We start from the raw sequence: 12,983 nt of genomic DNA, 5'->3' as shown, positions 1-12,983 counted from the left end.
GTCCACACATATTTGGTCATTAAACAGCAAGCATAGGAAGGTTTCTAAGGCAGCTGTAGGTAATTAAAACATGAGGGTCCAAATGGGGACAGGTTCATTTAACAGGCTGAGACTGGACTGTACAGGTTGCCATAGTTGTTGCTATGACAAGTAGCAATAACAGCTACTTTTTGCTATGCTGGAGATGTGGGAAACTGAAAAGAGACAAAAAGCCTTACAATTCTCCTTGCAGGGTGGTTTCAGGCTAGAAGTAGTTGACAAGGAAAGGCTGACTGGTAAGGCTGAAGAAGGGAGGAATATGAGCCAGTTATCATTAGCTCTTGTTGGGGCCCTGATAACAGAAGCATCAGCTCAGTCAGAGTTTTGGTCAGGGTTCAGAGATAGATGCCATTTGGCTTGAATCAATATTTAGCCTTGGTGATGGCAGCCATAACCTCTAAACAGAAGATTTCCTTCTCCCCAGGTGGCAGAATAATTCATATTTGTTCCAGACTCAGGAACACAGAAAGGCGTCTCAGGGCCAGCTGCTCTTTGCAGGCACATATGCAATCTAAAAGGTTGAAGTATCATCATGGTGCCCGTTTTTCAGGTGAGAAAACTGAGGTTAAGGGACTTGATGAAGGTCAAACAGCTAAGCACGTGAAAAGCCATGCACAAATCCAGGGTAACAGTCCTCAAATTGTGTGTTTTTGCTCCACATCTGGTGATCTGGCACCAATGCTTAGGCAGAAGAAAGCAGTATTCAGGCTTAAATTGAAGTAAGTAAGGAAAACCAGTAGAACATTCAGCTATGACATAAATCAAATCCCTTAGGATTTTATAGTGGAGATGAAAAATAGATTCAAGGGATCAGGTTTGGTAGCCTGAAGAACTATGGATGGAGGTTTGTATCATTGTACAGAAGGTGGTCATCAAAACCATCCCCAAGAAAAACAAATGTGAGAAGGAAAAGGGGTTGCCTGAGGAGGCCATAAAAACAGCTGAGAAAATAAGAGAAGTGAAAGGCAAAGGAGAAAGGGAAAGATGTCCTCAATGGAATGCAGACTTCCAGAGAATAGCAAGGGGATATAAGAAAGTCCTTGTAAGTGAAAAGTGCAAGAATTAGAGGAAAATAATAGAATTGTAAAGAGTGTAGATCACTTCAGGAAAATTGGAGCTACCAGAGGAACATTTCATGCAAGGATGGGCACACTAAAGGACATAAAAGTCAAAGACCTAACAGAAGCAGATGAGATTAAGAAGAGGTAGCAGGAATGCACGGAAGAATTGAACAAAAATGGTCATAAAGACCGGGAAAGAGATGATGCTTGGGTCACTCATGTAAAGCCAGATATACTGGATTATGAATTCAAATGGGCCTTAGGAAGCATCACTACAAACAATGATAGGAGAGGTGATGGAATTCCAGCTGAGCTATTTAAAAATCCTAAAGAATGAGACTGTAAAATTGCTGCATTCAGTATGTCAGCAAATTTGGAAAACTCAGCAGTGGCCACAGTGCTGGAAAAGGTCAGTTTTCATTCCAGTTCAAAAGAAAGGCAATTCCAAAGAATGTTCAAACTATTATGTAATTGCGCTCATCTCACTTGCTAACAAGGTAATGCTCAATATCCTTCTACCTAAGCTTCAACACTACATGAACTGAAAACTTCTGGATATACAAACTGGTTTGAGGAACCAGAGATCAAATTGCCAACATCTATTGGATCATAGAGAAAGCAAGGGAATCCCTGAAAACATTTCCATCTGCTTCACTGACTATGCCAAAGCCTTTCACTGTGTGGACCACAACAAACTGTGGAAAATTCTTAATGAAATGGGAGTACCAGATCACCTTACCTGTCTCCTGAAAAGTCTGTATGTAGGCCAAAAAGCGAGAGTTAGAATCAGACACAGAACAACTGAAAGGTTTAAAATTGGGAAAGAAGCATGACAAGGTGTACATTCTCACTCTGGTTATTTAACTTCTATATAGGATACATCATTTGATATGCTGGACTGCATAATTACCAAGCTGGAATACAGATTGCTGAGAGAATTATCAACAAACCACAGATATGAAGATGACACTGCCCTAATGGCAGAAAGAAAAGAAGAACTAAAGGGCCTCTTGAGGAGAAGAGATGCAAAGACTGGCTTAAAACTCAACATTCAAAAAACTATTCACAAAAATATACTCAACATTCATGGCATCTGGTCCCACCACATCATGTCATATAGATGAGGAAAAAGTGGAAATAGGGGCAGATTTTATTTTCTTGGGCTCCAAAACCACCATGGACCTTGACTACAGCCACAAAATTAAAAGACTCTTGCTCCTTGGAAGGAATAAAGGCTATGAAAAACCTGGACAGTGTATTAAAAACCAGAGACTCACTATGCTACAGGGGTCTGTAGTGTCAAAGCTAGGATTTTTCCAGTAATCATGTACAGATGTGTGATCTGGACCATAAGAAAGGGTGAATGCCAAAGAACTGAGCTTTTGAACTGTGGTTCTTGAGAAGATTCTTGAGAGTCCCTTATAAAACAAGGAAATCAAACCAGTCAATCTGAAAGGAAATCAACCTCTGACCCCTGCTGACTCAGCTGAGGCATGTACTGAGGGCCTCCAAGTGGAAAGAAGGGATGCTTCCACTGCAAAAGTGCCTAACCATGGCAGCGCCAATTAAATAGTTTGTAGCTCCACCCCTGGAGGAAGCTCAGAAAGGCTGAAGGCTCTGTGTACCCTGGGTCCCCTGATACATGCGCTGCATTCTCCCCAGCAGCATTGAATGTCAAAGAAGGGGCATTCTGGCCCCTGGAGGTGTGGGATGGCTCAGGGATCCACTAGTGCCACCACTTACCAAGTAGGACTGGAAAGGACAGAGCAGGCATTTGTGGCATAGAGCTGGTGACTGGGGTGTGGGAACAAGAGGGAACAAGCTCTGCTGAAGTACCTCTGCCAAAATCCCCTGGAGGAAAAGCCCAGTGATAAGATCATCTGAGATGGGATGAAGAGAATCTATTTCATTACCCCTTATAATTAATTCCTCTGAATTAGGAGGTGGTGGAGTTGGTGGGTCATCACAAACTCTTCCATGGCCTAGACCATCTGCCAGTCTCACCCTCTTTGGCCTCTCCAGGTTTGGCTGGGTAACTTACTCTGGTTCCCCATCCTCACTGGTCCATCCGTAACCCTCATCACCCCTAGTAAGTCCCGAGTGCCCCAGTGCAGACCACCTTGAGATGCCATTTGCATGGAATCCAGTTCAGTTTTGCCTAGAACCAAACAACCCTCCATATGGCTCTATGAGTTGTGGTTTTAGAATTCCTGAAATTCACATCAGCTTGCTGTGAACTCCCACAGGGAGCTGACATGAAACCTCCACCCTGTGCTGGGGCTGAGCAGTCACTGAGCACCCTTTAATAACATTAGCATCCAACCTCCCCACAGAGGGGTCGGGCATTCCAACTCACAAAGGAGGCACCAAGCCGGAGCAAGGGGAAAATGCAGCCAAGAACTAGGCTGACCATGTAATTCATCATCCAAACCAGGAAAACTTTGAGAAAGGAAGGGAAACTGTGAACTTATGCTGGAACATCATACTGAAACTGTCCCCAGCCATTCTCCTTGTAAGATGGCCTATTTCAGGGACTGCTAGAACTGAATTTCATGTTCATGCACCTAAGGGTTCAGATTGAATTGAAGCTCTTTGAGGACTGAGGACCTTAGTGTTCCCCTCCCCTTCTGACTTCCACCATGCCAGCACGGTGTGGCGTCTCCACATTTATTTCAGGAAGATCTGTGTCCCACACAGCCCTTTACTCCCAAGTGATTGGTTTTGTGGGAGGCACTGGCCCAGCCACAGGGCTCAGCAGTATCTACAATGGTATGACATGGCCTGCAGAGGGCACCCTCCTCCCAGCAGCAGCCCAAGGGTTCCTGCAAGCTCCAGTTTGAGAACCAACTCTCAGTATTGTCCCCTCACCTTGAGGATGTAGGCCCGAGCCATCACCGGGTAGTTGATGCTGTTGATGGTGAAGATAATAGAGGGCAGGGTATTGACCACAGAACATGAAATGTAGTGCTGTTAGAGAGAGGGGGTGAGAGGTTGGCCCTGGAGATCCTTGTTGTGTGTGGAGACTGGGGTGACCCTGGGGTATGACTCTTCACCTTGGAACCCGTGGCGCGGTGCCGAAGAGCTTCTGCATGTTATTGACCAGTCTTCTTGGGCCTTGGATCAGTGATATCCAAGTGTCAACAATGGCCTCACAGCCGCTAGAATAAGCAATAACCTTTCTTCCCATGGAAATGCTGAGAGACAATGGAAGAAAGCAGACATCAAGGTCACTCTGAGTCTTCTGAGAGTTGTCCCCTTCCCGACTGTTTCCTAAACAGCCCTTCATTTCTTGCCCTCTTTTCCTTTTCTCTCGACACAGCACCTTTCTTGACATCCTCGAATGCAGTACTTGAATACACCAGGATTTTTTGCACCTTCACACAACCTGGTCTTCCTTCCTAGAAGACTCCACTCCACTTTGACTAGCAAATTTATTCTTGTCTTCCAGATTCCACCTTAATTGTACTGTTTTTGGGAAGTCTTTCCCCTGATGTTTATCAGTCTCCTGTCTTGGTCACTCTCTGTAGACCCTTCCTCATGTCTGCTGCTGCTGCTAACTCACTTCAGTCGTGTCCGACTCTATGTGACCTCATAGAGGGAAGCCCACCAGGCTCCATCATCCCTGGGATTTTCCAGGCAAGAGTACTGCAGTGGGTTGCCACTGTCTTCTCCTCTTCATGTCTAGGATGTACCAACATTACCATTCACTATGTGGGTGAGTCACTTCATGTACATCTGCCTTCTTAGATGTGAGGGCGTTTTATTCTCCTTTCCTCCCTAAAGTGCCTGGCACACAGTGAATGCCCAATGCTTGTCTGTTCAATGAGTGAATGAAGACTGATAAAACAATGAGAAACATCCAGAAAGTTGTAGCTGGTGGGGAACAAATAACAGGTTGCATGCAGAGTGAAGATGGAGTTTTGCAGGGCAGCAGATTCTCATAGTAGGGGGAGAGAGGAGCTCCTCTGGGAGAGGGTGTCTGCCAGCACTGCTCCTACAACCAGCTCAGACCCTGAGACCCTGGCCAGGAAATACATGACTAGCCCACAGAAACTCCAAAGAATAGGTCAGCTTTTGTCTGAGGGTATCACACAGAATCCTATCAATTATGCCTCTTGTCCTCAGGTCACTCCTGGATCCCCCCTTCCTGATTCTCTGTTATATCCCCTGTCCCATTATGTGCCCAAGAACGTGGGGTGCCTTTTTAATTAGTTGGTTTCACATCTTAAGACTACAGCCAACCTCTCTCCACTGGTGCTGGGTAGCTGATCCTTAAGAAGACCAGATTTTCCCATTTTCTGAGGGCTGTCCCTGTTTTTAAAATGACATTTAACTATACTGTGAACTTCCTATGTCCTAGGTAGCCCTGGACTGTTGGTCATCTTATCATAACTCTGTTCAGGCTGGTGAAATTCTCCCTGATTCTCTGTTCACCACACTGTAAAGTCCTCTAATCATGCTCCCCACCTCAAAGGGCAGTGGGTGCAGCCCTCTCCCAGCTGCACAGACCTCTCTAGACCCTTTTAGGACCCTGGTCAGAGCCTTGCTCAGAAGGCCTGGGGATTATGAACCCATGGGTTGCTTGTGTATCCATGTGCTTGTGTGCTTGTTTGTATGTGTGTTTTTATGTGTCTCTGTGTGTGTGTCTATGACTAGCTATGCATGTTTTTATGTGTCTCTTTTTATGTTTATATGTGTCTGCTTGTGTGTTTCCATGTGTCTGTGTGTTGGTCTGTGTCATTGTGGGTGGTGTATATGTCTGTGGGACTATGTGTCTGAGAATTAATTTGTGTGTGTCTACCTGTGTCCATGTACAATAGAGGGAGCATCACTGGGCTGACCCTCAGTGGGAGAGGCTTATCGGTCCATGTGTACACTCCAGTCTCTTGCTTTGTACCCAGTTGAGCTCTCCCTTGCAGTAGCAGTGGTCCACCCCACCAAACATCACCACACTGCCCTCCCACTTGTATCTGCAAATGGAAGAGAGGGGGGGATCCTTAAAGGACAGTAACAACAGCACTTTCTGAGAGCTGTGTTTGTCCACCCATCAAGGCCCTAATAAGGTCCCCATGTACAGATGCAGAAGTAGAGGCTAGGAGCGATTGAGATCCAGACTGGGGTCTGTTACTGGCTAATGAATGGTACAGAGGAGGTTAGAAGCTGAATCACTTGGCTGGGCTCTACCCACTATGTCTTCTGAAGACGCCCTGGACCACCTGTGACCTGAGTGCTCAGACAATCTCAGAGGAAAGGGTGCTGAAGCGTTTTGCTTTCCCCTTGACCATCTTGTCATTTTTCAGGAAAATCAAGGCCTGGAATTTCTAAGGGTGTGGGTTCAGGTCACCAAGAGTTGGCTCCACTGGTCTGTGACCTCTACTGTGCAAAGGGCCCCACACACAGAAGGGACCCCACCTCTGCTCTCCCTGTCTTGAAATGCCTAATATTTCTTGAACAAGGGGTCCCACATTTTTGTGTCCCACACTTTTGTTTCTCACTGGCTCCCACAAATTGGTAGCTGGTCCTGGGCTCCCAGTGAAATGCTAATGAGGAAGGAAAGATATCCACCATCCTTCTCCTTCCTTCCTTATCAAATTCATAAGCAAATCCTAATGCCTTTTCCTTCAACTTGTTTCCTGTTGCCTTCCATTAGCCTTTCTCCTCACTCACACTCCTAGACCAAGTTACTGGTCTTGAGCCCAGGAGTAGGGTTGTGTTCCAATAAAATTTTATTTATAAAAGCCAGGGGTGAAGCCAGGTAGGGCCCTGGGCCCATAGTTATCCTGGGTTATATTATCTCTCAGGATACTTCTTTATTAAGTGTTCTATAATTTTCGTGCAACTGAAAGCATCTTACAGCTAAGTTGGAGAAAGAGATTGTCCATCTCAGACTTACTTGCTCAAGTAGAAGGCAAAAATAGACTCAGAAATTGCACCTTGATTCTTCAGCTTGTCAAAGATGGGGATTGCTCCAGAGAAGGATATTTTGGTGTAGTTCGAGCCCAAGATGCCATCAAAAGTTATGCCCTCAAACCCGGATTCCGCCAGGCTTAGACCGAACAGCTGGTCAGTACTTACAAGGTGCCCAATCTGTGGGAGAGAAGAGTGTTCCCACTTACAGATACATGAAGTGGGGCTAGGACTGGGCTGGGGTGCATTGCCATTAGATCCTTAGAGAAAAATTGATGCTGGGCTCTGTTTCGGTGGCCCACAGCCGGTTAGATCAAGCTGGGAGGGGAATTTGGGTTCAATTTGAGAGAGGCTGTGAATTTTAAAACATCTGCCCCTCTGAAAAACACCACATGAGTGAGTCAAACTGGCCTTATGGCTTCTTTACAGGTGGAACAACCAAGAGTTAGGCCAGGTCCCATTGATGCCACCTTATGGACAAACAGTCAAGAGCAAGAGAGCCTTCTCTTTGGTGTCACTGTGACCTAATGACAGGAATGGACTGCATTCTCTGTAATGTACTGTGGATTCTGCATCTGTCCAGGAAGACAGAGCCAAAAACACAATCTTGCTTGCAGGGTTCTATGAAATTACTGCCTGGGGAATTCACTTTTGGGGATATGTGTGTATTTCTGTGAGTGTGTATGAGACAGAAAGAGAGAGAGGGGAACTACTCAAGTCTTATGGGGGAGGCAGGCCATACGTTTAGGAGACTCTCTAGGGTCCTCTAGAGTGAGAACTCATTTATCAGGCCCCTTGACTTCTCAGGCCTCCAGTTTCCCACTCTGGATACCTGAATCACTTGACTGCCCCTATTGTCCCCAGATCAGTTTTATCCTGTCCCCAAACACCCTACAGCAACTTCAGTCCTGAAAACCCAGTCTAACTCCACGTTTTACAACATGTGTGCCTTCAGCAAGACCTTGCTGTCTGAAACTCAGTTTCCTTATATATCTCATGAGCTAATCAGAGTAATTGCTGTGTGGGGTTGTTGCAGGATTAAACCAGTTATCACCTGAAAGTGCCTGGAACAGTCTGTGAATGTAAAAGTGGGTGATTTTGTCCCTTCTTCTCTCTCTCAGGAAAAGAACCTTGAACTGCACATGGGCAGAGGATCTGCAAGTCCACACCTCAATCCACTCTCTGGGTTAGCTACTTTGCTTGCTCATCTGTCACCATGGGCACTGCCTCCTCAGAGACATGATCCTGTGGATAAGATGGCCAATATCTATGGGAGTTAGGCTAGGAATGGTCCTAACAGATGGTCCTGCATCTATTTTGCAAGCAGTGGTCACTCCATAGCTAGTCCTGACTCAGAAATTTTTACACTGTTACCCGAACTGTGTCATGAACAACATCTCCTTTCATCCTCCCAGATCCATAGGTGATGCTGAATGTTTTATTGGTAGGCTGGAAGGTGCAAGACAGAAGATGTCTGAATATAACGTGTGTAGCTGCAGACACAAGAGATCAGTGTCATCAGGTGCCAAGGGTGGAAATGGGGCAGCAGGGCAAGTGAAGGATGGTCCGGGTATGGGATGTCTGTACTCACAACAGGCTGGACTTGTGCAAAAGACAGAGGGCACCCACAAGTCAGATGAGCCTGTGTCAATGAAAACCTGGAATTCCTGCGGGGATGTTCCAATGGTGATGTTACCCTCGTAGAGCATCTACAGGGAGAAGGAGAGAGTGGGTTAGTGCAGAACTGGCTGCCCTCTATTCCCACACTGATGCCTCCCTCTGGGTGTAACATATCTCTTGGGATCACTTTCTATCCACCATGCAGCTCATAGACTTTGGTCATAGAGGTATCTGCACTTGATATTTATGCAGGATATTGACTCTATGACCAGGTGTTGAAGCGGTACCTCCTGCCTGGGAAACCCAGAGGCATAACCACTAGGCCTCCAGGACCACTGGACACCCAGGGAAGTCCTGGTGCCTTCATTTGAGAAGCTCTGTAGTCTCTTCAAATCCAGCCTTAGCACCCTCTTCTACAGGAGGTCCTTCTTGATCAACCCCAGCCACTCCCTCTAAATCAGACCATATCCAATCAACACCACACAGGTGACCCTTTCATTTGAAATGCATTTACTCCTTGCCTATCTCTCAGGCTGGCATGGGCATTCTTGAAGACAAAATAAGCCCCTTTTCTAGTCTAAAAACGGTAACCACAGTGTTAGATTCTTATGACCTTACATGGAATACAGGTTCAGTAACTGTTTACTGCTATGGTTCTTGCATCTGTGGAAACTGAATTCCTCTACCTGGGGATTCACAATTACTTTGCAGTTGGTTCTATCTTTTGATCAGTGATGGTTCACTCTTCATCTGTAAGTGAGTGGCTCACTTAGTTCAGAAGGAACAATCACCCTCAAACTAATGCTACAACTTTGACACAGAAATGGATGTTTACCTGCCATCTGGTCATTGCTGGGCCCAGTTACAAAGACCACGAGTTGAGGATGAGAATGCCTTTTCCTCTTATTGGGGTCCCTGTTTTCCAGGGTTTCTGCTTCCTGCAGGAACCCCAACTCCAACATCTCACCAGGTACCTCCAGATAAGCCCCAGTGATAGGCTGGAGCACCAGGGGGCACTGTGGAGCACCCTCCCCAATACACTCATATCCATGATGTTCCTCAGAGGGTGACTAGTTAGATTTGAGCCACAAGAAGAAAACTGGGACAGTCTATAAGCATGTTTCTTCAGGAAATTGTTCAGTATGTTTTTTTTTTTTTCAGTGAGGGTTTTTCTCATGGTCTTCACTCTCCTTAGAGGTATTCTTTCACTGAGCATTTGACAAAACAAAGAAGATGCTACAAGACGCTGTCGGTGTTAGGGTATAACTGTCATTGTAATGGCCCTGTGTATTTTCTTTACTTTTTATGAGGCAGTTTATTATCAGAATTTTATGCACATACCATGGCAAAGACTTAGATGTGAATACACGTTCTGTTCTGCAATCTTGGGTAAGCCATATGACCATGTGGTGTCTCAGTCTCCCCTTCAGTAAAATGGTGGAATGTAACAATACAAACCCTCCAAACAGAGTATCTTGGGGATAAGTGAAGTGATGGAATAAGGTACCCAATAAATAGGAAGTCTCAACCATGACAGCCATTAGCATTGCTGTTGTCATCCCACTCTATCCTTCTCATAGAACCTTAAGGAAGGAGGTAGAAGGGGGACTCCTATCCTCTTTTACAAGGGATCAATTTGAAATGCAAGAGGTTTCTGAGTTGGCTGTGGTCACACTTTTTGTGAGATATAAAACAGTGTACATAAATCAGTGTATATTTCTCCAAGGTGAAAGAGAAGAGAGAGTTGAAAGAAGAATCCAAGATATAGGGAACAAGTAAGGAAAATTTGGATGCTTGAGAAAGAAGGAAGAGTCAAATGAAAAATTAAAAGAAAACAACACAGAGAGAAATACACTCCCAGTGACTTCCAAAGAGGTGGAGAAATAAATGATAGTGATACAGAGATGCAGACATAGACATATACAGTCTGAAGTAGAGAGGGGAAAAAGAGGACATGCTGAATAAAGTGTAGAAAAGTACTATTCCACAGGACCACATCGACATATGCATAGACTGTGCACTGAACAGTTGCAAGGAGCTGTATTTTCAATAGGTCATGACATGACTGGACCCCAAGAGTTGTGCAACCATGCAAATCTACACGAAGATATTGGGATCCACAGTTCCTATAGCAAGTGACTTATCGATAAGTAAGAGTTGAACTTTAACACTGTTAGGGAAATATTCCATTCTCTTCTAAACCTGATGGGTTCAGGAGGGGGAACACATGTATACCTGTGGTGGATTCATTTCGATATTTTGCAAAACCAATACGATATTGTAAAATTTAAAAATAAAATAAAATTAAAATAAAACCCAGATGGGTGGAAGAATAATCAGAGGAAAAAAAAATCTGAGAAAGGAATATGATGAGGCTTACAGTCCCCATACTTACTTCATTATGCACTCTGAGAAGGCCACCAGCCCGAGGAGCACAAGTCACTTCATGCTTCTTTCCTGGCTCCAAATACTAAGGGAAGTATGGGTTCTTAGCATGTAGTGGTGACCAGGAACTCCTAGTTATATATGCTCTGTTCTACCCTAGCTTTCCCCTTTAGTCCCCTAATAGATCTAAAAAAACACACAAAGCTCTGGATAAAATCTTCACCTTCATCAGTGTCCTTGGCAAGTGAACTTTGAAGCTTCTCAGAATACTGAGAATTGAACTGTAATCTCTTCCTTGAACCTTGGCTGGAAAATCAAACTGATCTGCATGGACATCTAAGAAGATGGAGAACCTTGCCTACTTGGAGGAAAAAACTGCTAAGAACATCATGAAAATGGATACTAGGGGCCATGTTCTACATTCATGGTTGTATGTCATCTTCCTAGCCACTTCACAAGATATGCTTTGCTGTTTTCATTGGAGAAGCAATTGCTAGAGGATAAGTTGTCAAATGGCTAAGTGAAGACTTCATGACAGCCAAGGGATACACAACTGTCTTTAGGTAGTGGGTCTAATGGCAGATATCAGGGGCACCTATGATGTCAGTCTGCATCAAAGATTTAGGGCAGAGCAGTACTTCACTTGCATGGGTTCAGTATTGGAAGAAATGTCATATGCATCCACAAGATATTTTATAGCATCCAACAAACATACAAGGAAGAACTGTGTACTAGGTTCCGGGTTAAAGGCTTCAAAGTCAAAGTTGATCAAGACAAAAGTAGTCTTTATCTTAAGAGAGCTAGCAGTCTAGTTCTCACAAACCCAAGGCCCCAGGAGGCAGGAGATATGATACTAGGACTAGATGGCCATGTTGAACCCTGGGCAGCACAGGCCTTACCACTGGGAGCAGCCTTTCCTGCACTTCACCCATGCTGGAAAGCAGGCCTATTGGCCATGTTTTCAAAAGCATAAGAAGTTTGGATATTTATGTACAATCTACTGATTTTAATGTTAGCAAGTATTTTTTTTTTTTTTTACCCGAAAAAAAAGTGGGAACTAAATCTCCACAGCAATGTGCTGGAATCAGCCTTCAGTCTCTGCAGGTTTTTATTTCTGGCTTAGAGTTGGGAGTGCAGTGCGGATAGAGAGGAATTTAATTCAAGTTGGTTGATTTACAAAGAGATTGAATGCATACTGAGCATGTTTCTTTCCTTTAAATTTATAAAGAAGATGATCAGGGACATACAAACCAATGAATTTAACTGCTGAAGATAAATGGATACATTTCTGATATAATATCTCCATAGCGTCTATGCCATGAAAACTTTTCTGCCAAAGCAAACATACAAAAAAATAATTTTGAAATGTCTTCCCAATCAAAGAAGACAAAACAACTGTGGCAGCCAAAGTAAAGACAATCGTGTTTAAGGACTCATCCAGGACTCTCCGGGCCAATTCCTACATGAGATCTATACATGCCTGTCCCTTGAATACAACAGGAGCCTCTCCTATTGCCAGGTGTATGTAGATGGGGCACTGTGTTTTAATCCTTATTTTTGCATATTATTTAAATTCAGTTTTGGTGGTTAAATCCTAAAAGGGGAAATATGACATCACTGACAAATGACACACATACATGCCCTTTACTATGGTGTTGGAGGAGACTCTTGATAGTCCCTTGGACTGCAAGGAGATCAAGCCAGTCCATCATAAAGGAAATCCATCTGAATATTCACTGGAAGGACTGATGATGAAGTTGAAGCTCCAATTATTTGCCCACCTGATGGGAAAAACTGACTCATTGGAAAAGACCCTGGTATTAGGAAAGATTGAAGGCAGGAGGAGAAAGGGAAGACAGAGGATGAGATGGTTGGATGGCATCACCAAGTCGATGGACATGAGCTTTAGCAAGAACTGGGAGTTGGCGATGGATAGGGAAGCCTGGCATGCTGCAGTCCATGGCATTGCAA

General features: G+C 44.5%; 1 pseudogene; it reads right to left on the bottom strand.

Annotated features, from left to right (window-relative positions):
- Positions 1-476: 476 nt before the first annotated feature.
- On the bottom strand, positions 477-11,075 carry LOC113886005 (annotated as a pseudogene).
- Positions 11,076-12,983: the final 1,908 nt, after the last annotated feature.

Source organism: Bos indicus x Bos taurus, chromosome 29, assembly GCF_003369695.1.
Source record: "Bos indicus x Bos taurus breed Angus x Brahman F1 hybrid chromosome 29, Bos_hybrid_MaternalHap_v2.0, whole genome shotgun sequence".
Classification (NCBI taxonomy): Eukaryota; Metazoa; Chordata; class Mammalia; order Artiodactyla; family Bovidae; genus Bos; species Bos indicus x Bos taurus.
Note: the sequence above shows the minus strand (reverse complement) of the source record. Positions and strands in the feature narration are given on the sequence as shown.